Source organism: Zea mays, chromosome 10 (genome assembly GCF_902167145.1).
Source record: "Zea mays cultivar B73 chromosome 10, Zm-B73-REFERENCE-NAM-5.0, whole genome shotgun sequence".
NCBI classification, from domain to species: domain Eukaryota; kingdom Viridiplantae; phylum Streptophyta; class Magnoliopsida; order Poales; family Poaceae; genus Zea; species Zea mays.
The window spans coordinates 53,405,935-53,429,792 of NC_050105.1; positions in this window are offsets into that span (position 1 = coordinate 53,405,935).

The window sequence follows — 23,858 nt, forward strand, 5'->3', positions numbered from 1 at the left end:
GGAAGTAACACCTGAATTTGTGAATATGAGCAAAGAAATTTTATACCCCCAAATTTAGGGTGTTACAAACCTATCCCCCTTAAAAGAATCTCGCCCCGAGATTCAAGGTTGGTCAGCAAAGAGTTCGGGGTATTTGGCTTTCAGATCATCTTCTCGTTCCCAGGTCGCTTCTTCCTCAGAGTGGTGGCCCCATCTGACTTTGCACATTCTGATGGTGTTCCTCCGGGTGACTCTGTCTGCAAACTCCAGAATCTGCGTTGGCTTCTCTATGTATGTCAGATCCTCCTGGACTTCCAAACCCTCCACTGGCAACTGTTCTTCTGGTACTCGCAGACACTTCTTCAATTGCGACACGTGGAACACGTTGTGCACTGCCGACAAGCTCTCTGGTAGGTTGAGCTGGTAGGCCACTTCTCCACGCTTTGCTTGGATCTGATATGGCCCGACGTACCGAGGTGCTAACTTGCCTTTAACTCCGAACCTTCTGACTCCCCTGATAGGTGACACCTTCAGATAGACGTAGTCTCCCACTTCAAAACTCAGTTCTCTTCTCCTTCTGTCCGCATAGCTTCGCTGTCTTGACTGGGCTATCTTCAGATTCTCCCGAACCATTTTGATATTCTCTTCGGCTTCAAGCAAAATGTCGGGGCCAAACACCTGTCTCTCTCCATGCTGGTCCCAATGCAGCGGAGTCCTACAACTCCGTCCATAGAGTGCCTGAAACGACGACATCTTCAAGCTGGCCTGGTAACTATTATTGTAGGAGAATTCTGCATAAGGTAACCTTTTGTCCCATCCTGACTTGTCTTGCAACGCACAGGCTCTCAACATATCTTCTAGGATCTGATTAGTTCTTTCAGTCTGACCGTCTGTCTGCGGGTGATAAGCCGAGCTGAAGTTCAAATGTGTGCCCAAAGCTTCTTGTAGCTGCTGCCAAAAATGAGAGGTGAACTGCGTTCCTCGATCTGACACTATCTTCTTTGGCACACCATGAAGGCAGACTATCCGTGACATGTATAACTCAGCTAACGTTGCTCCGGTGTATGTTGTCTTCACGGGTATGAAATGGGCCACCTTTGTTAAGCGGTCCACAACCACCCAGATGGAATCATAACCGGCCCGGGTACGAGGTAGGCCAACTATAAAATCCATCCTGATCTCATCCCACTTCCATTGAGGAATCCGCAACGGCTGCAACAATCCGGCGGGTCTCTGATGCTCTGCTTTGGTTCTTTGACAGCTATCGCAGATGGCGACATATTCTGCGATCTCTCTTTTCATTCCATACCACCAAAACCTTCTTTTTAAGTCCTGGTACATCTTCTCGCTCCCTGGGTGTATGGAGTAGGCTGTCTCATGAGCTTCCTTGAGGATCAGTTCCCGAATGGGTTTGAGGTCGGGAACACACAATCGGTCCTTGAACCATATTACCCCCTCTTCATCCTCTCGAAAGTCTTTGCCTCTTCCTTCTAAGATCAGCTGCCGGATCTTGTTGATGCTTTCATCGTCCTTCTGCCCTTCTTTGATCTCCCGCTCTAGGGTGGGCTCTAATTCCACTGTTACTCCTTGCGTACTGTTCAGGAAACCGAGGCTCAGTCTGTCGAACTCTTTGGCTAACTCATACGACATCGGGTACGAGGCCAACATATTGACTTGACTCTTCCTGCTCAGAGCATCTGCAACAACATTGGCTTTGCCTGGATGGTAATGTATCTCTAACTCATAGTCCTTGATCAATTCCAACCATCTTCGCTGCCTCATGTTTAACTCTGACTGGGTGAATATGTACTTCAGACTTTTATGATCTATGTAGATGTCGCACTTCTGCCCATACAGGTAATGTCTCCAGGTCTTTAAGGCATGAACCACTGCTGCCAACTCTAGGTCATGTGTGGGATAATTCTTCTCATGGATCTTCAGCTGTCGAGATGAGTATGCTACGACTCTTCCTTCTTGCATTAGCACACATCCCAATCCGGTGTAAGAAGCATCGCAATACACTGAGAATGACTTGTGAACATCAGGCAGGACTAACACAGGAGCTGTAGTCAATCTATTTTTTAGTTCTTCAAATGCTTCCTGACATTTTTGGGTCCACTTAAACTCAACTTTCTTTGCTAGTAACGCTGTCATTGGCCTAGCAATCTTTGAGAAGCCTTCAATGAAACGCCTATAATATCCAGCCATTCCAATGAAGCTCTTGATCCCACGAACATCCTTCGGTGCTTTCCAGTTCAGGATATCTGCTACTTTCTTTGGATCCACTGCTAACCCATCTTGATTTATGATATGACCCAGAAATAAGACTTCATGAATCCAGAACTCGCATTTGCCCAGCTTGGCATACAACTGATGCTCTCGAAGTCTTTGCAATACCATTTTCAAATGCTCTACATGATCTTCTTCACTTTGAGAGTATATGAGAATATCATCAATGAATACTACCACGAACTTGTCTAGATAGTCCATGAACACGCTGTTCATCAGATACATAAAGAAGGCTGGCGCATTTGTCAAACCAAAGGACATAACTGTGAACTCATATAACCCATACTTGGTGATGAATGCTGTCTTCGGTATGTCCAAGGGTCGGATTCTGAGTTGATGGTAACCTGATCTCAGATCTATCTTCGAGAATACGCTGGCACCTCTGAGCTGGTCGAACAAATCTTCTATCCTTGGCAGGGGGTACTTGTTCTTGACAGTGACTTCATTCAGGGCTCTGTAGTCTATGCACATCCTTTTGGTACCATCTTTCTTCTCTACAAACAACACTGGAGCGGCCCAAGGCGAGGTACTTGGTCTGATGTAACCCTTTTCTAACAGCTCGTCAATCTGCTTCTTGAGTTCCACCAATTCTGGTCCAGACACTCGATAGGCTCTTTTGGAAATGGGGGCGGTACCAGGGATAAGCTCTATGGCAAATTCGACTTTTCTCTCGGGTGGCATGCCCGTTAGCTCCTCGGGAAACACATCCGGAAAGTCTGACACAACCTTGATAGCCTCAAGCGGGTTGGGCTCCTTACTATCAACTGAAATCTGGTGACAGACTCCCTCCGCTGATTTAGGCATCCTTAGCTCGGCCACTACCTCTTCTCCTGACGGGGACTTCAATGTTACGGTCCTCTTGTCACAACTAACATTTGCTTCATACTTCATTAACCAATTCATCCCTAGAATAACATCTATCCCAGGGGTGTCTATTACTATTAAGTCACTGGGGAATCCTATCCCCCTTATTTCCACCATTATATTTGAACATATTTTATCTGTTTGCACCTTGCCACCAACCGAATTAATCCTCATGGGCGGCATCATTGCCTCTACTGAGATGTTATGCAATTCTACCCATGTTGCAGTGACAAATGAATGAGTTGCACCAGTATCAAATAGCACTTTTGCGGGATGAGATTCGACTGAGAACATACCTACTGCCACATCTGGTGCATCCTGGATTGCTTCGGCCTCCAAGTGGTTCACCTTTCCACGGTTGTACGCTTGGCTACGATTGCCTGCTGCCGGCTGCAGTACACCTTGCCTTGTTGGAGCATTGGGGTTGGTCTGCTGCTGCGCCATCTTCTTTGGGCACTGCATCGCCCAGTGGCCTTGATCTCCACAGTGGAAACATCCTCTGCCTCCTCCTTGTGCTAGGGCTGCTTGGTTGTTCTGATTTGCTGCTGGGGCAGGAAGGCGAGGTGCCTGGTTGTTCTGCTTCTGATACTGATTACCTCTCTGCTGGCTGTGCTGACGATACTGCTGCTGCTGCTGTGGGTACTGCCTCTGAAACTGCTGCTGATGCGGACGCTGATTCTGATTCTGATATCCCTGTGGATGACCAGGCCTGCCTTGCTGAGATGAACTGCCTGAGAAACATGGACGGCTGATGCCTCCGGACTGGGGTCCACTCATCTTGCGCTTCCGATCCTCCATATCCTTACGCTTCTTCTCAGTCATAACTGCCCTATCGATCAGGTGCTGGAAGGTGGGGAAGGTGTGATTCATCAGCTGGTAATGCAGGGGATCCACCAAACCCCTCATGAACCTGTACTGCCTCTTAGCATTAGTATTGACGTCTTCAGGTGCATAACGAGATAGCTGCAGAAACTTGTCTCTGTATTCACTAACAGACAGGGGTCCCTGCTTCAGAGCCAGAAACTCCTCCTTCTTCACGATCATCAGTCCCTCCGGCACATGGTACCTGCGGAAACTCTCGCTGAATTCTTCCCAGGTGATGGCTTCGGGGTCAGCATGTGTGGCGAGGTAGGACTCCCACCAGGACTGGGCTACTCCCCTTAGCTGACGGGGACCATACAGAACCTTCTCCCTGTCGTCACATTGGGCGATGCGCAGTTCCCTTTCCACTGCGCGCAGCCAGTCTTCTGCGTCCATGGGGTCAGCAGAATGGGCGAAGGTAGGAGGGTGCCCTCTCATGAACTCACCACGCTTATCCCGTGGCATCTGGGGCATCTGCACTTGCAATTGGGGTTGGGGTTGCTGTTGAGCCTGCTGCATGGCTGCCAGAGTCTGCCCAATGGCCTGCACTGCCTGAGTCTGCATCAAGAACATCTGCTCCACTAACATCGGGGGTGGTGGGGGAGGCTGCCTCTGTTGTTCCTCCTGCTGGTCCTGCTGCTCTTGCTGAGCACGCCTGTTGCATCGACGCCTGTTGTCAGACATCTGTGGAAGACATTCATACATCAGCATTGATCTTACAATCCTTCAACATAAGAAAAGAGAATACAGAATTCTTCATGACACTGAGTGAATAAAGAGCTTCACTGATCCTCATTATGATTCAACACAGCTTCTCAGATAAGAAGGAAAGTAGAAGTAAATGGTTTCCCAACTAAGCAACTGACTTCATTATCATTACTAGCTAAGCCAAACTGCAGGGGAAACCCACAGGTTGGCAACAGTCATTACAAAGATTCAAATCCAGCACAAGTTCATCATAACAAGCATGAAAGCAACTGATAAGCAAACTAAACTAAATGGAAGCAACTGATAAGCAACTAAACTAACTACCTAAGACTGAGACATCTGACTTAAGAATTATTACAACCTCCGACGCTAACGATCTAAGGATCCAGATCTATCCTGGTCTTACAGGCAGGGGAACCATAAGTGTGGTGACCACGTGGCGGCGAGCGGTATGGGTGCTGAGTCCCAACAGGAGCGGGGGAACCACCCTCCTGGTGATGGCGCTCTGCCAGCTCAGCACGCAACTCCGCAATCTCCGTTCGAGCCCTGCTTAGCTCATCGAGAGAGTGGTCCAGCTCAGTGTTAAGCACTGCGACTAGGTTGACTGTGCTGCTCAACCTAGGGTTAGCCTCACCAACAGATGAGACAACCACACTCTCGGTGCTGCCAGTAGGGCGGCGGGGGTAGTACCGAAGGTTAAGACCGTCGGCCACCCCACCGAACAAAGAACAGTACTGGGAGAGTGCACGCCGTGCTGCATCCTGCATAGCCGCCTCTGCAGTGTCCCTCTCGGAGATGGAATAGTGCTCCGAAACGGCCTCCGCACCCCGGAGGTCATCCTCCGGACGGCGAACTAGGCAGGTAGCCTCCCAGCGGTCCGGGTACCTCCCGCGACTGTGCTGGTAGACTACACAACGATACTCGATCGACCAGGTGTGCCGGTCGAAAGCCTGGCGCAGCAAGGTGTCGAGTGCGTCGTGGAAGTGACAACCGCGAGCGGCGTCACGGGTGATGGGTCGGGCGACCCATCCTTCCGCCTCCTGTGGCTCAGAGGACTCCGTGCTGTGGTCTGAGTCGTCGTCGTCGGGGTCTCCTCCAGGATCTCCTCCAGTAGCTCCTCCAACAGCCGGGGCGTCCCGCGGTGGTGCAGGGGGCGCCTCCAGCTGGGCCACAGAGGAACGGGGCCTCACGGACTCCACCTCTCGCTGAGGTGGGGAGGAAGAGCCCTACTGCTCTCTGTGCTGGCGCCGGCGTTCCTGCTCCTCACGCAGGCGGTGGTGCAGTCTCTCCAGGTGACTCGACTGACCGGACACGGTGCGGTGCAGAGGACGCTCCGCAAGTCGAGACGGCAGGAAAGGAATCACCGACTTACGTGCAGTGTGTCTAAGACGAGCCATCTACAAAAGACACCGTAAGCATAAGAGTAAGAGCAGAACTAATATGACAAGTGAATAAACCATAGGCAGAATAAGATAAATTTTTTTTACAAGGTATAATATAGTATATATATGTAGTAAAACATAGGGTTGGTCGAGGTGACCGACTTTTGAAGTAACAACAGAGGTCAAGGTGAGAGGGAAGGTCAATAGTCCTTAGTACGACCAGTGCTACTCTAGGTCAGCGGTCCTACAGTCAGCACGGCTTTGATACCACTTATGTCACACCCAGTTTTGGAAGGCAAACCGAATGCGAACTATGTACGTGCTAGGATCAGAACTCACGTACACAGCGATTACATAAATGAACATCATCGCACAATACTCGAATAATAACATAAAAGAGTATTAACTTATTACATCATAGAGTCATAGACATCCACATAGTCATCAACTTAACAGTTAAATCAAAGTGCTAGCGAAACGCAGTAAAGATAAGGCCTTCACAGGCAGCTGACTGGGGGTTGCCGCCAACCCACACCAAGAATTCGTCGTAGTCTTGGAACTCCTGGAAGTCTCCTTCCACGACTTCGCCTTCTCCTGAGCAGTGGTTACAATGCGGACAACCTGGTGTTTTGTGGTAAAGCAAGGATGAGTACACATCAACGTACTCAGCAAATGTCCCGTTTGGCTGAAGTGGACTAGCTTTATGTGGGGTTAGGCTCCAGCAGTTGCTTTTAGTTGGTCAAGTATTTATCATTAGTAGAAGCCAGATTTTAGCATTTAACAACCCGTAAACCATTTCCTCATCGAGGAACAACATCATCATAGTCGAACCAAAACCATAACATAATCCTTGTATCTCGAACCATCTGTATCTCTAATCAAAGAGGATCCCAAGGCTGCTCTTAACCGTGAGCACGACTGATATATCAGTTTCACTACCCTCTGCAGAGGTTGCACACTTTACCCATGAGTCATGATTCCCTTTCTACCCGGGGAGAGCTAATCCCCATTGACCACTACCTAGGTGGTCCGGTAGGGCATCACTACGTAGCTTTTACAAAGATTCCCTAGAGATCATAGCTGCCCGTTAGGTTTCTCCAGTTTGATAAACACAGTACCCCTCCCCGCAGGAGAGTGACTAACAAAGAGCAAAACGAAAGAACCTCGGCACTCAGCCTCGGCAGAGCAAGCACTGTGCCTGGACCCCATTGACGGCACGACGGCTAGGCAACTACACCTCTAGTTCATCCAATTAATCAGCTAAGGGCATCCCATTTCACCCTCATGGTTGCACTGTTATCCCGGGTGGTCTCTCAACGAACAAGTCCTTACGGAGAGGTACTCAGGAAACAGCCTGAGCCCCCTAGAGTATCACAAGATCATCAACATCATCGGGATAACAGTATCATAAATAGTCACATCATGTTCATTGATTAAGTTAAGGCAATAGCAGAGTGCTAACCATAACAGCCCATAAGGTCATCAAGGATAAAGTAAAGTGTAAAGCTAGTCAATCCTTAGGTTTCAAGTAAGTAATGCGGGGTAGTAAGTTATAAATGTATAGGACATAATGGGACAGAGGACACTTGCCTTCACCAAACTGCTGATCAGGGACTTCCTCTGCAACCTCCTCGGGAAACACAGACTGCTCGTTGTCTACGTAAAGTAATCATTCACACTATGCACTTGGGAGGATAACAAACAAAAGCAACATACCAAACATATGCAGCAAAGAGATCACAAGTTCATAGTAGAAAAGGGATAGGCACTCTGGTGTTCCCTAGGTCTGGGGTAGAGGACTATACAAAGTGATTCATTATCCACTAATCAGGTTTAAGTCAGTGGTGGGATTAAATCACTACATGGTTTTAAGTTCCTAAACTTAGGTGTTTAAGTCCATAAACTTAAGTGCTCCCACTTTTATTAAAGTCTACCAACTTCTAATTATCTCAAATAGGGTTCCAATAACCTTAATCCTATCCTAATGATTAACCATTAATTGGTACATGGAAACAGCAGGGAAACATGGTTTAAATAGATAGACAAAAATACCATGAGCATTTTGCAATTTGAAGCACCTAATTTGGAGTTCATATGACAAAGTTATGAATTTTACAAGTTTAGGGGTTAAAAATATACCCTAAATACCTATTTTGAATTAAATAAAAGGCCCGAGGACCTAACTGAGAGAAACCAGGGACGGCGGGTTTAAATTCCAGAAAACCGGGGGTCTCATTAAGAAAACGCGCGGGCGAAGGGGTATCGGGCTCCTACGGCCGTTGGATCTCAGGCGGACGGCCAGGATTAGATCCTGCGGGCGGGCGCGCGAGCGCGCGGCGGCCTGGGTGGCTGACAGGCGGGGCCAGCGGGCAGCGCGGGGCGCGGGCAGGCTGACAGGCGGGGCCCAAACGGCAGGGAGGCGGGGTGTGGGGGAAGCGGGCCTGGGCCGCTGGATCTCCGGCGGACGGCCAGGATTGGGCTCGGCCTAATTAAAACGGGGCCGCCCGATCTGGGACGGACGGCGGGGATCGGGTGGCCGGCCTTGGCTTCTCCTACGGCTAGCTGGGGCGGCGGTGCTCATCCCCGCGGCGGAGGACTCGCCGGAGACGAGGGGCGCGGGCGCTCGGCGGGTCTCTGGGGCGACCTGAGCAGCCGGGAAGGTTGGGGAGGGCACGGGGAATCGCCCGGTGGGGGCTGGGTCGGGGCAGGGACACCGGAGGGGGGCGGTTCACGGCGAAGCGGCTCGGCGGCAGCATAAAACAACTCCGGCGAGGAATTAAACATGGCAGAAGGCAATACACGGGTTTGGAGGGGGCGGGAGAGGTTCCTTACCTCAAGGCGGGCTTTGGGGACTCCTCGGCGGTGGCAATGGCGCGACGGTGGCCCGGGGCGACGGTGGCGGACCTCCGCGGCTGCACGGAGGACGGCGGGTGAGCGCGGGCAGAGAGAAATAGGGAGGGGGAGGGGGAATTGGGGCGCGTCCCAGGTTGCGGACGTCGAGGCGAAGCTCACCGTGGCAACGGGCACGGCGGAGCTCCAACGGCGACGGGGAAACAAGCTCGGGACGGCGGGGATTTGTGGCGGCGGCGCTCTGGCGTGCGCGCAGCGAGGGGGAGGTGGAAGAGGGGTCTGCTGGTGCGCAAATGAGGGAGGGGGAGAAGGCGAGTGGGGCTCTGGGCTCAAGTGGCCAGGGGCGGGGCGGTTGCGAGCTCCACGCGCGACGTGGGCGCGGAGAAGGCGGCCGCGCGCAGCTCGGGCGGCAGTTACGCGAGGACGACGGGGCTGACAAGCCGGGCCCGCGAGCAGAGAGAGAGGGGAAAGCGGGGGCGGCCGCGCGGAAGGCGGCCGCGCTGACGGGCGGGCCCGCCAGGGCAGAGAGAGCGGGGGGGGGGGGGGGGGGGGGGGGGAAGAGGCGCGCGCGCGGGATGGGCTTAGTGGGCCGAAAGGCCGATGGGGCGGCAGGGTTGGGCTTCTTTCCTTTTTCTTTTATTCTGGAATTTGTTTTCCCTTTTCTTTTTATTTTCTCTATTTGATTCAAATCCAAATAAGCCACAAATTCAAATTATACTTTCTAAGAATTATGCACCAAACAAAAGTGAAATCTAGGGTTCAACATGATGCACAATTCATACTCCCTTGTAGTTTAACCTACTAAGTTATAATTACAAATAAAATAACCACTTTTCTCCTATAGAAATGAGAAAAAGAAGATTGGGGAAGGATGAGAAAAGGGAAGTAACACCTGAATTTGTGAATATGAGCAAAGAAATTTTATACCCCCAAATTCAGGGTGTTACATTATAGCCGGGCACGGTGACTTCTGTGCCTGGGTAGCTTCTCGGGGCACTGCTGCAGCTTTCCTAAAAGCTGGCTGCGATCATGGAAAGATTGTCAATAGGCCCAATTTCACTTTATCACCATCAATCCTAGATGACATTCCTGATCTCGCCCGAAGTATTTCCAATAGATTTGTAAAGATGATATGGACAAAAGGCGGGCGAGAAAAGGCTGGAGACGAAGCTCGGAGTCATCTTGAACCAGTAAGAAGTCATACCTTGTGCTTACCTCTTCCTTCAAGCTCGATTTTTACTTACAACAACTTAATTCATGTAGGATGACGAAGCTAAAGCCGATGGTTAAAAAGAATGACGCCGAAGCTGAAGTCCCTTGAAGATTAAATAGGAGTAGACTGTAGACAGACTCAAGAAACTTTTGAGATAACTTTTGTAAATGTAACTAAACTTGTCTTTAATGAATTTTGTTCATACCTTGTAATATGCTCTCATCCTTCCATTAATGTATGAGAGGTGCTTTGATGTGGACGAAATTATCTTTTTGAGCCGAAGGCGAAAAAACACCTTCCCTTCTTTTCGTACACAGCGAAGCATAGAAAACAACATTTCCCTTTCTTCCGAAGCTCTCCTTTTTGTACACGAAGAAGCTCTTCTTTTTTTTTCTTTTTGCCGAAGCAACCACTTATGCCATGATGATGATTATCCTACATATGCCTGGATGAATGTTTATGAATGCAAATGCTATGATGTAATGTGATGTGCAAATGAATGTCCAAACACATATCCGAAGCCATAATCACAACCATTATTTCCTTAGAAACAATCACACATCAGCTCTGCATTCCCTTAGGAACGACTTTGGAGCTTCTTCGCCTTTTACTTTCGGCGAAATCAGCGTTGACTTTTCGCTGTAAGCTCTGCATTCCCTTAGGAACGACTTTGGAGCTTCTTCGCCTTTTACTTTCGGCGGAATCAGCGTTGACTTTTCGCTGTAAGCTCTGCATTCCCTTAGGAACGACTTTGGAGCTTCTTCGCTTTTTACTTTTCGGCACTCGATGGTGCGTTCTCAACTTTTACATTTACATTCCTTGGGGGATTTTGCTCTTATAGAACTAAAAAAGGAAATTACATATGATGGCCCCATTAAAAACCTTTCTCCCCCTTCAGAAAGGAAAAGGGTGCCATGAAAGAAAAAGTGAAGAAATATAAAAAATTACATCAAGTTATACATAATATCGCCGAAGCTCATCCGCATTCCAAGATCTAGGAATGTCGTTACCGTCCATATCCTTCAATTTGTACGAACCGGGTCTTGACGAAGATACTACCAAAAAAGGTCCTTCCCATTTCAACTGCAACTTGCCCACTGTATCTGGGTTGGCCACTCTTCGGAGCACCAAATGTCCTGGCTCAATATTCTTTAGCCGAACCTTTCTATCACGCCATTTGATTGTTTCGGCTTGATATTTATTGATGTTCTCCACAGCTTGAAGCCTGATCCCTTCTAAAGCATCTTTTTCCACAGAATAAGCAGCTTCGGAACCTGATTCTGCCGAAGCTACTACTCTTATTGATCCGGTTTTAGCTTCCTCCGGAGTTATTGCTTCGTCACCGAACAATAACTTGAATGGAGTAAAGCCTGTTGACCTTGATGTTGTTGTGTTGTGGCTCCACACCACTTTGATTAATTGATCTGGCCACTTTCCCCTGGGTTGATTGAAGATTAACTTCATTATTCCTGTCATTATAATGCCATTGGCTCTTTCAACAAGTCCGTTTGACTCCGGATGCCTGACTGATGCAAAATGGATCTTCGTACCAATTTGATCACAGAAATATCTGAAAGCTTCGGAGTCAAACTGTGTTCCATTATCCACAGTGATAGCCTTTGGTACCCCGAAACGACAAACAATATTCTGCCAGAAAAACTTTTGAATGGTGGCCGAAGTGATTGTAGCTAAAGGCTTTGCCTCAATCCATTTGGAAAAATATTCCACAGCCACTACAACATATCTTAAGTTCCCTTGGGCCGGTGGTAACGGACCTAACAAGTCAAGGCTCCACCTTTGCAATGGCCAGATGGGTTGTATGAGCTGGGTTAAGGACGAAGGTTGTTTTTGATCTCTTTCACATTTCTGACAACCTTCGCACTTTTGAACTAATTCCGCTGCATCCGAAGCTGCCTTCGGCCAATAAAACCCTTGACGGAAAACTTTTCCAAGTAACGGCCTAGATCCAATGTGAGATCCACACAGGCCTGCATGTATTTCTTTCATTAATTCTATGCCTTCGGTTCTAGATAAACACTTGAGTAGTGGAGCACAAACTCCATGCTTGTACAACTCCCCTTCTATCATGACATATGGACGAGCTCTTGCCTCTATCCTTCTGTTATAAGTTTCGTCATCTGAAAGGAATTTACCCTGAAGGTAAGAGATGATCTCAGTTCTCCAATCTTCGCTATAAACAGGAGATATATTGAGGACTGCTCTTTCAAGAAGTTCCACTGAAGGTGCTTTTATTGTTTCGAAGAACACATCCGAAGGTAAGGGCAGCCCCTGTGCTGCTGACTTAGCTAGCAAATCAGCATGCTCATTTTGTCCTCGAGGGATATTTTTGACAGAAAATCCTTCGAAGGAAGCTTCGACTCTTCGGACCGTGTCTAGATATTTTTCAAGCTTCGGATCTTTAGCCTTGCAACTCTTGTCGATATGACCCGAAACAACCTGGGAATCAGTTTTAAGAATGGCCCTTCTGATTCCCATTGCTTTTAGCTTCCGAAGACCCAAAAGCAGGGCTTCGTACTCAGTAATATTGTTTGTACAACTGAAATCGAGTCTTGCCGCATAACAAGTTTTAACTTTGGATGGTGAGACCAACACAGCAGCTGCTCCCGCCCCGAAGGTTCCCCAAGACCCATCGCAAAACACTGTCCATACTTCGGCATCTTTATTTGTTTCTTCATCCTGAGCCCCTGGCGTCCAATCGGCGATAAAATCTGCCAACGCTTGGGACTGGATCGAAGATCTATGCACATAATCAATGCAAAATTCATTGAGCTCTGCAGCCCATTTTCCAATCCGCCCAGTAGCTTCTCTATTTCTCATAATATCCTTCAACGGCTGGGAAGAAGGAACAACAATATTGTATGCTTGAAAGTAATGCCGAAGCTTCCTGGATGCCATCAAAACAGCATATAACACCTTCTCTAATTCTGTATAATTTTTCTTTGATATACTAAGAACCTCAGATACAAAATACACTGGGACCTGCTTCCTGACTTGGCCATCAAGCTTCTCCTGGACAAGTGCTGCACTTACCGCTGAGTGCGAAGCTGGCACATATAATAACAAAGGAGCCCCTGGCATTGGTGGAGTTAATGTTGTTAAATCTATCAAATATTGCTTCAGTTCCTCGAAGGCTTTTTGTTGGCTTGGTCCCCATTGAAAGACTTCGGCTGATTTCAGGACTTCGAAGAATGGTAAATTTCTTTCTGCTGATCTGGATATAAATCTATTAAGAGATGCCAGCCTCCCTGTCAATCTTTGGGCCCCCTTTTTTGTAGTTGGTGGCTCCATTCGAAGTATAGCTTCAATTTTACTTGGATTAGCTTCAATTCCCTTTGTTGAAACCAAGCATCCAAGAAATTTCCCCTTCTTTACTCCGAAGACACATTTTTCTGGATTCAGCTTTAGGCCAGCTTGTCTAAAACTGGCGAAGGTCTCCTGCAAATCAGCAATGTGATTTTCCTGTTTCGTGCTTTTTACAATGATATCATCAACATAAGTTAGGACATTTCTGCCTATCTGAGATTGGAGAACCTTCGCAGTCATTCTGCTGAAACTTCCTCCAGCGTTCTTGAGCCCCTCAGGCATCCAAAGGTAACAATATGTTCCACTAGGGGTTATGAAACTGGTCTTTGGCTCATCCTCCTTCTTCATCCAAATTTGATGATAGCCTGAATAACAATCGAGAAGACTCATAAGCTCTAACGAAGCTGCTGCATCAACTAAGGAGTCTATCCTTGGCAACGGGAATTCGTCCTTCGGACAAGCCTTGTTGAGATCTGTAAAATCGATACACATTCGCCATTTGCCATTGGCCTTTTTTACCATAACAGTGTTAGCTAGCCATTCTGGGTACTTTACTTCTCTGATAACTCCTGCACTGAGGAGTCTTTTGACTTCATTACGAGCACCTTCGGCCTTATCATCAGAATTTTCCGAAGCCTCTGCTTTCTGGGTCTGAAGGATGGGTCAACATTGAGCGAGTGTTCAATAACATCTCTGTTAACTCCGCAAAGATCATTGGCTGACCAAGCAAAAACATCTTTGTTGTTGAACAAAAACCTTATCAAGGTTTTCTCCTGTTCTTCGGATAATTGAGAGCCCAACAGCACCCTCTGCTCTGCTATGTCCTCACATAAGAGCATAGGCTTCGGTTGATCTGCTGAAGCTGCCTTCTCCCTTCTAAATTTGTACTGTTCACAAGCTTCAGCTCCATCTATGTTATGGATTGCTTTGGAGTCAGTCCAGTTTCCTTCGGCCCTTCTGGCAGCTTCCTGACTTCCATGAATAGCGATGAGTCCTTGATCCGAAGGTATCTTCATGCAAAGGTAAGCAGGATGAAGAATTGCTTCAGAAGCATTGAGGGTGCCACGACCAATAATTGCATTATAAGGGTATTCCATGTCAACAATGTCAAACACAACTTGCTCAGTTCTAGTGTTGTTGATGAATCCGAAGGTCACTGGCATGGTGATCTTGCCCAGTGCTACAATCTGTCTTCCTCCGAAGCCACAGAGAGGGTGTGTAGCATCATGAATCTTGTCTTCTGGTTCTTGCATTTGTCTGAAGGCCTTAGCAAATATGATATCAGCTGCACTGCCTGTATCAACCAAGACATTGTGGACCAGAAACCCTTTGATAACGCAAGAAATAACCATAGCATCGTTATGAGGAAAATCCTTGAGCTGAAGGTCCTCCTGGGAGAAGGTGATTGGAATGTGGGACCACCTTGACTTGATAAAGGGTCCCTGCACTCCAACATGTTGTACCCTTCTCTGCGCCTCTTTCTTCTGCTTTTTGTTGGCTGGTTCTGAGCACGAACCACCTGTTATCGGGAGCACCAGCTTCGGGTCCGAAGCAGCTCCAGCTCGATCGTTGAACGAAGCCATCAGCTCAAAAAAGTGGAAGTGAGTTCACCGGAGGTGGGCGCCAATGTTGGGGACTTGTTCTCAAATGCTATGAATTAAGAACAAGGCAACATAAAATGTTAAATGTTAACGTCCTTCGTCCACGAAGCATTATTCCCTTGAGGATAATGAACCTTGGACGAAGGTTAATGAGAATACGATTACGAAGTGTAACACCCGGTTTTAAAGGACAAAGCCGGGTGCATCTCATACATGCGCCAAAGAAGACAACATATATAATAACAGAGTGTATAGAGATAAATGTCATGAAACATCAGAGTATTTATTACATAGCGGAAGACTTATTACAAAATAAAGGAATAAATGTAAAACGAACTAAGGATCGTTGGCGCCAATGTCGACTGAGAAACGCCACCTAGATCAGATCATACTCCTCGCCTTGTGGCTCCTCCTGAACCACCTGTTCTTCTCCTGTGGGGGGGTGTGAGACAGCAAGAGTGAGCTCACATACGTTCATCGCTCAACAAGTCGTGGGGAATAATGTGGCATGAACTCACCAAAGGTGGGGAGTTCATGAAGTGTAAGGCTGATCAATGGAATAAAGGCTGAAGCTGAGCATTGCTTTTATAAGTTGGTCAAAATTTTATTAGCAATTACTAAGTGTAAGTAAATACCAAACCTTAATAATAATAAAGAAAAGTAATAGTAAAATAATCCCAAATGCGATGCAAATGTCCAATTAAATTTAAGTTCCATAATTAATCATGTGAGGGTCCGAGCCGCTCATGACCGTGAGCACGGCTAGTATACCAGTTTTACACTCTGCAGAGGTTGCGCATCTTTACCCACAAGTCATGTTACCCATCTACCAAGAGATGGCCAATCCCATACACCTCTACCGAGGAGGCGAGGCAGGGTAACACTACGAGGCCTTTACAAAGTTCCACTAGCTTCAGAAATCCCGCTACAGTTTATAGGAAGCTCCAGTGCAGGGTTCTTGCCTGACCGCCATCGCAGCAAAATCAACCCAAGGACCTCCCTACACTGACCACTCCCCTACTGCCCTTGCCCCTTTCGGGTAAGGAAGACCTCCACTAGCTTTCCTAGTTAATCAGCCAAGGGCGTCCCATTATACCCTTGTGGTAGCACTGTTTTCCCGGGTGGTCGCTCCATGTTCCCATTAACATAATGATCTTAACATGAGCAATAATAATAAAAAGATAATAAAGGTGTAATCATGAATAATGTATCTCCATACCCAAATCCACATAAAGCAATAGCAGGTACTACCCAAAAAATATTTCAGTGGTAAACAAGGTATAAAGATATCAAAACTAGGGTAACCTATTGGGTCCCATCAAAATTAACCTATGCAGATCATTATAATTAATAAGAACATGGCTGGGAAAAGTAAGTGATCAAGGGCACAACTTGCCTGGCACTTGAGATTCCAGGTACCAATTTGCTCCGATGACACGTGTCCTCGCGCTAGTCGTAGCAATACAAACAAACATGGTATAGATAAATTAACATCACACCAAACATAAGAATATATTGTGTAATGATGATCTACGTGCTTGTACGAGACTAACGCAACTTGAACGGATCAAATCGGAGTTAAAACGAAGGAGTTATGATTTTCCTAAGGTTTCATGGGTTTGGTATAGGATTAATTAGGAAATAAGTTTTAATATGATTTTCATGTCAAACCAGATGTACTATGTGATAAACAATAATATTATAGATTTATAGGAATTGGAACAAATTAATTTGGGCTTAATATAATTTTTCTATGAATTACCCAAGTTTTATAATTATTTTTATACTCAAAATCATTTTCTAAATCTATTTTCTGGTTTCATTTAATTCCTGGACTGGGCCTCAATTCCCAGAGAAGGCAGGGGTTATTCTATAAATATTCCCGAGACTCAGGGAAACAGGCCCGAGGACCGCGGGTTGGTATAGAAAAAGTTAAGGGGCTCTTTTACAAAATCAAACGGCGAAGGGGTACGGGTAACTGTGAGCCACCCGATCAAGTCTGAACGACCAAGATTAGATGGTGGATGTAATAAACTGGTACGCAGCGTCAACCGTTAGATCGAGATCCGATGGCCTGGATGCGATGTACTCAAACAACCCTTCTATGAACTATTCCTGTCCGCTCAGGAAGGATCTAACGGCCAGGAACCCATCTTCTCCCCAACTCGCCCCCAACCATGGCGGCGCGAACACCCAGTGGCAGAGCGTCGCCGGTGCCCCGGCCAAACAACCAAGTACATGGGGGCACGGTTCCTACCTTGGATAGACCCATTACGAAGTGTGGAGGGAGGCGAATAGCAGGGACCCGATCTTACCGGTGGTGGAGGTGACGACCGAACCGATCCACGGCACGGGGCGGTAATGGAACGGAGTACTGGGAGACGACCATAGAGTTGAGAGCAGTGGACGCGGATTTCACCAGAAATTCCCGGTCAGATCGCCAAAAGGGGATAGGCCAGCCGTGGAGGATCTCAACAGCGCGCGTCACGAGGCGGTGGAGGGATCCAGTGAAGACGACAACAGTCGGGGTGCCGCCGCAGCGGCGTAACTCGAGCTTCCCAGCTGCGACCACATGCTCTCGCGCGACGCAGGGGGGAAGAAGATAAATCCTAATTGCTCAGGCGGCCGCCGTGACCCGAGCACCCCAGACCCGCCCAAAAGTAGCGCAGTGGGCACCGTCACCATGGAAGTGGGCAGTTCTGTGAACGATTCCCAGTTCCCATGGCGATGAGATGGAGGCTGGAAGCTGGGCTGGCGGCGCTTGAGATGAGGGTTGAGGGGTTTTGCGGCTACGTGATATGGGCAGAGGAGGGATCAGGAATCCCTCAACCCTTTCTACCAGATCGCAGGCACGTGTTGTGAGCGGCGCGGTGATTACGCGAGATCCACGGGCAGATGGTGGAAAGTCGTTGGGGGAAAGAAGACGACCCGACCGTGCAGCTGACCACAGGGCCCCACGGGTCGGTGAGCAAAGGAATGCATGCGTGAACCTATTGAGCGGCTGGCGAGCTGGGATTTGGGGCAGGCGCAGCTGATAGGAGATTGGGCTGAGCGGCGTGGGCCGATTATGGAAAATGGGCTAAAAAGGGGAAGTTGAGAGAAGAAAAGAATAATGCCCACGGTAGGAATTGATCCGGGCCGCACGGGGGGGGATTCGGAATGGGCCGAGAAGTGTGGCAGCCGGCCCACGTTGGCTTGGTTCATTTTATTCTTTTCTTTCTTTATCCTCTATTCTCATTTCTATATTTCCAAGTTCAATTTGAATTCGAGTTTGAATTCAAACTTGTGCTAAAATTATTCTTAATTATATTGTAAGGTTAAGAAGTACCAATTTTGAAAATATAATTTCTCTTTGTATTATATATTCTCCTTTTCTTTTCTTTTCTTTTCTTCCCATTTCCTTTAATTCTCCACCTCATTATCAATATTATATTTTTCATTCATTTTATTACTGTTGTATTGAACGCACAAGCAAAACTCCAACATGATGCATATATTTTTTATCATTGTTTTAATTCAACTTTAAATTATATGTATGCTCTTTTTATGATGCAAATGTGGCACATAAAATAAGGAAATCCTCTATATATTCCTTTTATACAATTTTGAGTATTACAAATCCTACCCCCCTTAAAAATAATCTCGTCCTCGAGATTTAGGAAGATCTAGGGAAAAGGTGGGGAAAATCTATATGAAGCTCTTCTTCTCTTTTCCAAGTTGCTTCATCTTCACCGTGGTGACTCCATTGCACTTTGCACATCTTTATCACCTTGTTTCTTGTAACTCGAGTCAAGGAGTCAAGAATCTTGATAGGATACTCCATGTAAGTCAAATCACCCTGAACACAGAGCTCTTCCATTGGTAACTGTTCCTCAGGGACACGGAGACACTTCTTAAGTTGAGATACGTGGAACACATTATGCACATCCGATAAACTATCCGGTAACTCGAGTTGGTATGCCATCTCTCCAACTCTTCTAAAGATCAAGAATGGTCCAATGTAGCGAGAGGACAATTTTCCCTTGACTTTAAATCTCCTCATTCCACGAAGTGGTGACACCTTGAGATACACATAGTCTCCTTCCTCAAATTCCAGTGGTCTTCTTCTATTATCAGTGTAGCTCTTTTGCCTGGTTTGAGCCACCCTCAAATTCTCTCGAATTATATGGACTTGTTCCTCTGCTTCTTGAATCAATTCAGGCCCAAAGAATTGTCTTTCTCCAGTCTGATCCCAATATAGAGGAGTCCTGCACTTCCTACCATATAGAGCCTCGAACAGTGACATCTTCAGACTGGCCTGGTAACTATTATTATATGAGAACTCAGCACAAGGTAGACTCTTGTTCACTACTACCTTGTTGAAGGGCTTAAGCTCTCAACATGTCCTCAAGTACTTGATTAGTCCTTTCAGTCTACCCATCGGTCTGTGGATGGTAAGCCGAGCTAAAATTCAATCTCGTATCCAATGACTCGTGCATCTTCTTCCAATACCGAGAAGTAAACTGTGATCCCCGGTCCGACACAATCTTCTTGGGCACACCATGTAGGCATACAATCCGTGCCATGTACAACTCTGCCAATTTAGCTCCTGAATATGTGGTCTTTACTGGAATAAAGTGGGCTACTTTAGTTAGCCTGTCCACAATCACCCATATAGAATCATATCCAACAGACGTGCGGGGTAATCCAACAATGAAGTCCATGCCAATCTCTTCCCATTTCCACTCAGGTATCTTCAGTGGATGCAGTAGTCCGGCTGGCCTCTGGTGTTCAGCCTTAACTCTTTGGCACACATCGCACATAGCCACATGTGCAGCCACATCCCTCTTCAAACCATACCACCAAAACTTTTGCTTCAAATCCTGATACATCTTAGTACTTCCAGGGTGGATAGAATAAACTGAGTCATGTGCCTCCTTCAATATGGTTTCCCGAAGACTATCGATATCAGGAACACAAATCCGATTCTTGAACCATATCGTGCCTTGCTCATCTTCCGTAAATTCCGGACCTCGTCCTTCAGTAATCAGTTCCTTAATCTCTTGTATTTTAGCACCACCAACCTGTCCTTTGCGGATCTCTTGCTCCACAGTAGGTTCCTCATCAATAATAACTCCTTTAGTGTGAGCAGCTATCCCCAGGTTAAGTCTCCTAAAATCCACAACAATCTCATCGGGTAGCTGGGCAACAACACCTGAATGAACATGCTCTTTTCGACTCAAGGCATCTGTAACCAAATTTGCCCTGCCCGGGTGATAGTGAATCTCCAAATCATAATCCTTAATAAGCTCCAACCAACGACGTTGCCCAAGGTTGAGATCCTTCTGAGTGAATATATACTTCAAATTCTTATGATCCGTGTACACTTGGCACTTAGTTCCCATAATATAATGACTCCAAATCTTAAGCGCATGCACAACGGCTGCTAGTTCTAAGTCATGAGTGGGGTAGTTCAATTCATGTCTTCGTAACTGACGAGACGCATATGCAATCACATGTCCTTCATGCATGAGCACACATCCTAAGCCTTGGCCACATGCATCACAATAGATATCAAATCCTTTCTGTAGGTCTGGCGTAACCAATACTGGTGGTGAAATCAACCTCTTCTTCAATTGATCAAAACTTTCTTGGCACTTCTCATCCCACTTAAATTCTCTTCCCTTCTCCAGAAGTGAAGTCATGGGCTTAGCAATATTAGAAAATCCTTCAATAAATCTCTGATAGTATCCTGTAAGTCCCAAGAAACTCCGAATCTCCATGATTGTAGTGGGTATGCTCCACGTCACTATCTCCTTGACTTTAGCAGGAACCACTAATATTCCTCCATTAGAAATGATATGTCCAAGAAATGGCACCACGCCAATCCAAAACTCGCATTTGTTGTACTTGGCGTATAGTTGATTATCTCGCAGCTTCTGTAGCACCAATCTTAGATGTTGTTCATGATCACTTTCATTCTTAGAATAGATAAGAATATCGTCGATGAAAATCACGACGAATCTGTCCAAATACTCCATAAACACCTTATTCATCAAGTTCATGAAATAAGCTGGTGCATTGGTTAATCCAAATGACATAACGGTAAACTCATATAATCCATACCGGGTTGAGAAAACCGTCTTAGGAATATCTGAGGGTCTAATCTTCATCTGATGGTAACCCGATCGGAGATCAATCTTCGAGAATACCCTGGCTCCTCTCATCTGATCAAATAAATCCTTAATGCAGGATAACAGATACTTGTTCTTCACAGTAACATCATTAAGGGTCCTATAATCCACACTCATCCTTTGTGATCCATCTTTCTTCTGCACAAATAGAACTGGCGCTCCCCAAGGTGAAGAATTCGAATGAATGTACCCAGCTTCTTATAACTCCGTTAACTGCTTCTTCAGTTCTTTTAACTTTTCTACAGACATCCTGTGTGACCGTTTTGGAGTAGTAGTACCAAGTAAGAGATCAATGACAAACTCAACTTCTCTATCAGGTGGCGTCTCTGGTAACTCGTCTGGGAAGGCATCCGGAAAATCTCTAACCACACGGATGTTGACACCAACAAACTTCCCATGTACTAAGAATGACGCTAGTCTGATGGTGGTAGTTACTGCAACTTCAACTTTAAATCTTTGTCCTTTGGAATTGGTGAGTTCTATGGTCCCCTTAGCACGGTGTATATACTGTCTTTGCCTTTCTTAACCATGACATACCAAGGATCACATCTATAGTGCTCTCTTCTAACACTATAGGGGTAGCACATCTGGGTTAAGAATATAGGGTAAGAAAGGAAGAATTGTAGACAAGGTAGTGATTACGAAGCATGTTACTTTGGGAGATTTATTAGCTAAGTGCGTCACCTACTAAAGCTAATTCATTACCTTATGTTGGTACATGCTAAGATGCCCGTCTATACTATTTCAATCAATCAAAGAAGCAAATCAGGCATTGATCATCAGAACAATCAACCAACATTTTTAATAGAGAAAATAAATTTAATTTTTTTTGTCTTAGGTCTCCTATCTCTTAAAAGTTTATAAGTGTAGGGTTCCAAGGTGTGAAATCCATCTTGTATCAGAGTAGGAAAGGTAAGAAATGATCAGAGTAGAACAGTAGAAGGTGAGACAGGATCAAGATAAGTATAGAAAGAATCAGAGTAAGGTAAGTATAGAATGAATCAGAATGAGATAAGTAGGTAAGGGTTGTCCATTTCTATCTAGATTTCGTCCTACAGTCAACATTTCCTCTGATACCACTTCTGTAACACCCGGTTTTAAAGGACAAAGCCGGGTGCATCTCATACATGCGCCAAAGAAGACAACATATATAATAACAGAGTGTATAGAGATAAATGTCATGAAACATCAGAGTATTTATTACATAGCGGAAGACTTATTACAAAATAAAGGAATAAATGTAAAACGAACTAAGGATCGTTGGCGCCAATGTCGACTGAGAAACGCCACCTAGATCAGATCATACTCCTCGCCTTGTGGCTCCTCCTGAACCACCTGTTCTTCTCCTGTGGGGGGGTGTGAGACAGCAAGAGTGAGCTCACATACGTTCATCGCTCAACAAGTCGTGGGGAATAATGTGACATGAACTCACCAAAGGTGGGGAGTTCATGAAGTGTAAGGCTGATCAATGGAATAAAGGCTGAAGCTGAGCATTGCTTTTATAAGTTGGTCAAAATTTTATTAGCAATTACTAAGTGTAAGTAAATACCAAACCTTAATAATAATAAAGAAAAGTAATAGTAAAATAATCCCAAATGCGATGCAAATGTCCAATTAAATTTAAGTTCCATAATTAATCATGTGAGGGTCCGAGCCGCTCATGACCGTGAGCACGGCTAGTATACCAGTTTTACACTCTGCAGAGGTTGCGCATCTTTACCCACAAGTCATGTTACCCATCTGCCAAGAGATGGCCAATCCCATACACCTCTACCGAGGAGGCGAGGCAGGGTAACACTACGAGGCCTTTACAAAGTTCCACTAGCTTCAGAAATCCCGCTACAGTTTATAGGAAGCTCCAGTGCAGGGTTCTTGCCTGACCGCCATCGCAGCAAAATCAACCCAAGGATCTCCCTACACTGACCACTCCCCTACTGCCCTTGCCCCTTTCGGGTAAGGAAGACCTCCACTAGCTTTCCTAGTTAATCAGCCAAGGGCGTCCCATTATACCCTTGTGGTAGCACTGTTTTCCCGGGTGGTCGCTCCATGTTCCCATTAACATAATGATCTTAACATGAGCAATAATAATAAAAAGATAATAAAGGTGTAATCATGAATAATGTATCTCCATACCCAAATCCACATAAAGCAATAGCAGGTACTACCCAAAAAATATTTCAGTGGTAAACAAGGTATAAAGATATCAAAACTAGGGTAACCTATTGGGTCCCATCAAAATTAACCTATGCAGATCATTATAATTAATAAGAACATGGCTGGGAAAAGTAAGTGATCAAGGGCACAACTTGCCTGGCACTTGAGATTCCAGGTACCAATTTGCTCCGATGACACGTGTCCTCGCGCTAGTCGTAGCAATACAAACAAACATGGTATAGATAAATTAACATCACACCAAACATAAGAATATATTGTGTAATGATGATCTACGTGCTTGTACGAGACTAACGCAACTTGAACGGATCAAATCGGAGTTAAAACGAAGGAGTTATGATTTTCCTAAGGTTTCATGGGTTTGGTATAGGATTAATTAGGAAATAAGTTTTAATATGATTTTCATGTCAAACCAGATGTACTATGTGATAAACAATAATAT